Genomic DNA, 3,903 nt, shown 5'->3' with positions numbered 1-3,903 from the left:
AATAAATTGATCGAGTTTTTTGACGAGGTCACAAAGATAATTGATGAGTGGAGGAGAGTGCATGTTGGAGACACGGACTTCAGTAAAGCCTTTGACAAAGTGGCTCATGACAATGTTGCAGTCACAAGGGATCAGAATGAGTTGATAAGGCCCTCACCAGCCTCCCCAGGGCCGGCTTAAGGTACCGGCAACTCGGGCAGTCGCCCGGGGCGCCATGTGCTCGGGGGAGCCAATCCCATCACGAGACAAAATCCCATCACGAGACAAAAAAAAAAACTAACTTGTTTGAAGGAGAGAAAAGGAACCAGACGAAGGAATGAGAGAGAGAGAGAGAGTCAGAGAGAGAGAGACTAAACAAACTGTGAGTTAAACCCTCACAATCTTAGTTTGGGCTACAATAAGCTGAACAGCCACAAGTGGGCTGAAAGCAAACTTTAGGAGAATAATGCCTCAGACTCTGAGACTGGCTCGGAATTTTTCCTCCTCGGAGCGCTGCAGTTTCTGAGCTGCTATGCCTATTTAGCCCTCTTGGTGGAAATTGGAATGCGCACCTTAGGTCAGCGAGAGTCAGGTATTGTAGATTAACTGGGTCTAATTAGCTTCCCGAAATTTCATTATACTTCTGGTGCTCTCTCGAAGTGTTGTTTAAAAACACACACACACAAGGCAGATTTTGCCGCCGTAAATAGCATTTGGAGGGAGTTTCTTGTTTCTGGGTACTTCTTGCCGAGTTAACCTTATCTGTTAAGTTTATTTGCAAGGCTGAATTTTTAAACCTAAGCGTCGTGCTTATTGCGTGATTCAGAGTTCGCCCAGACACACTAGGTGTTCAAAATTCATCAGTTACAATACACTTAAGCAACTGACTGTAGTGTATTGTAACCGATGAATTTTGAAAACCTAGTGTGTCTGGGCGAACTCTGAATCACGCAATAAGCATCGACGCTTAGGTTTCAAAATTCAGCCTTGCAAATAAACTTAACAGATAAGGTTAACTTGGCAAGGAGTACCCAGAAACTCCCTCCAAATGTTATTTACGGCGGCAAAATCTGCCTCGTGTGTGTGTTTTTTTAAACAACACTTCGAGAGAGCACCAGAAGTATGGTGAAATTTCGGGAAGCTAATTAGACCCAGTTAGTTAATCTACAATACCTGACTCTATTATAAAATATAGAGTTTTATAACTCTTATAATAGAGTCAGGTATTGTAAATTAACTAACTGGGTCTAATTAGCTTCCCGAAATTTCATTATACTTCTGGTGCTCTCTCGAAGTGTTGTTTAAAAAAACACATACACGAGGCAGACTTTGCCGCCGTAAATAGCATTTGGAGGGAGTTTCTGGGTACTCCTTGCCGAGTTAACCTTATCTGTTAAGTTTATTTGCAAGGCTGAATTTTGAAACCTAAGCGTCGATGCTTATTGCGTGATTCAGAGTTCGCCCAGACACACTAGGTTTTCAAAATTCATCAGTTACAATACATTTAAGCAACTGACTGACCCTGACTATATTTTATATTATCTGAATCTGATTTACATAGACTTACATCGAATTTACAGTGCAGAAGGCGGCCATTCGGCCCATCGAGTCTGCACCGGCTCTTGGAAAGAGCACCCTACCCCATATCCAAGGTTAACACCTCCACCCTATCCCCATTACCCAGTAACCCCACCCAACACTAAGGGCAATTTTGGATACGAAGGGCAATTTATCATGGCCAATCCACCTAACCCGCACATCTTTGGACTGTGGGAGGAAATCGGAGCACCCGGAGGAAACCCACGCACACACGTGGAGGATGTGCAGACTCCGCACAGACAGTGACCCAAGCCGGAATCGAACCTGGGACCCTGGAGCTATGAAGCGATTGTGCTATCCACAAGGCTACCGTGCTGCCCCTGATGTTGACGCAATGACATTGACACACGGACAATTCACAATAACGTGAAGAGCATTATATGAAGAAAACCCACACTGGTGGTAAACAGATTTATTCTGAACAGTTCCTCATCAGACTGGAACAAAAAGACCAGTATCTTACACTCACCAACAATATATATATATATATATATATATATATAATATATATATATATATATATATATATATATATATATATGTGTATATACTATACATATATATTATATTCCATTTTAGATTTGTTTTATTATTTTCCTAGATAGCAAATGCCTCCAAAAAAGTTATCCGGCTATGAAAACAGAAAAAGACGTCTTCAACAAGAAGAAGCAGCCAGGAAACACCCAAAGCTATCAAGTTTTTTCAGTCCTAAGTCTAACAGTGGGGACAATGCAGGCTCAACTTCTTCAGCTACATCTATCTCTCCAGATTTGTCATCTAATGATTGTGAAGTCAAACCAACTGAAGATACTGTACTTTCTGAAGGAAAGAACAATTGCATGCATGAATTAAAACATCAAGATCACAATTGTAATGCTGTTGACGACTTAGGCAATAATGTCACAGCAGGTAATACTGAGAATGTTGAAAGTAAATTTGAAAACTCCCCCAAAAGAAATATCAACTACAATGATCCAGCACACTGGCCAGATGAATTCTCAATGGCTGAAAGTGATCACATCATTATGAATGGGCCGCATCCTATTAATAAACAGTACAATTTTGGAAAAGATGCAAATAAACGTAGTTTCTCTGTGACAATGATGTATAGGAAAATAAACAACGGTGAGAATTTTCTTAGAAGGTAGCTTATTTATTCAGAGAGCACCAATAAAATGTATTGCTTTTGTTGCAAAATTTTTGGCTTCTCAAATAGGTCATTGTTAGGAAAATCTGGAATGAATGACTGGAAGCATGCTCATGAATATTTGCAGTCACATGAAAATTCAGTACATCATCTGGAATGTCTTAAGAAGTGGTTTGAAACATCACTGCGATTGCAGACTAATACATCTATTGATAAGGGGATGCAGTCACGAGTGGGAAAAGAACGAGAGCATTGGTGTAAAGTTTTGGAACGTTTAATGAGCATCACTCTGTATTTAGCTGAACATAATTTGGCTTTCAGAGGAACTTCAGACACATTATTTACACCGCACAATGGGAATTCTTTAGGTCTTGTCGAGCTACTTGGAAAATATGATCAGACAATGAGTGAACATTTACGTCGGGTTGTGTCTAAAGAAACTCACATTCACTATTGCGGAAAAAATGTTCAGAATGAAATAATCAATTTGTTGGGAAATGCTGTTCAGGAAAATATATTAAACCGAGCTAAAGAAGCCAAATATTTTAGTCTTATCTTAGACTGTACGCCAGATATAAGTCATGTGGAGCAGCTTTCATTTACAATACGATTTTTAGATGTAGAAGACATTTCAATAAAGGAACATTTTGTTAACTATAAACCAGTTATAGATACTACAGGCAAAGGATTATATGAAAGTATACTTGATTTTCTGAGAGCGAGCGAGCTAGACTTACATAACTGCAGAGGTCAGGGCTATGATAATGGTTCAAATATGAAAGGAAAGAATAAAGGGGTTCAGGCACGGATCATGAAAGAAAATCCACAGGCGTTTTATATGCCATGTGGATGTTATAGCCTAAACTTAGTGGTTGGTGACAGGGCAACAAGTTGCCGGGAATCCACTTCATTTTTTGGTACTGTCCAGCGCATATATATTTTGTTTTCTGCCTCTCCTTGCCGATGGCATGCACTGAAAAAACATGTTAAATGCCTCACTGCAAAACCTTGATGCGAGACTAGATGGGAGTGCAGATTAGAATGCGTCAAAGCCATTAAATATGAAATTATAGGAATCCGAGAAGCTCTTTATGAACTTTCAGAAATGCCTGCTTCTGATCCTGCAATGCGACATGAAGCAGAGACTCTTGTAACGCAAATAGAAGATTACAGTTTTC

General features: G+C 39.8%; 1 long non-coding RNA gene across 1 annotated transcript; it reads left to right on the top strand.

Annotated features, from left to right (window-relative positions):
* The first annotated feature begins 297 nt into the window (after window positions 1-297).
* Window positions 298-2,446, top strand: LOC119960744. The gene is made up of 2 exons (XR_005459510.1): window positions 298-361; window positions 2,180-2,446. It is a non-coding gene; the product is annotated as an uncharacterized LOC119960744 (long non-coding RNA).
* The last annotated feature ends 1,457 nt before the right edge of the window (window positions 2,447-3,903 follow it).

This window comes from Scyliorhinus canicula, unplaced genomic scaffold (genome assembly GCF_902713615.1).
Source record: "Scyliorhinus canicula unplaced genomic scaffold, sScyCan1.1, whole genome shotgun sequence".
In the NCBI taxonomy this organism is placed as follows: Eukaryota; Metazoa; Chordata; class Chondrichthyes; order Carcharhiniformes; family Scyliorhinidae; genus Scyliorhinus; species Scyliorhinus canicula.
Note: the sequence above shows the minus strand (reverse complement) of the source record. Positions and strands in the feature narration are given on the sequence as shown.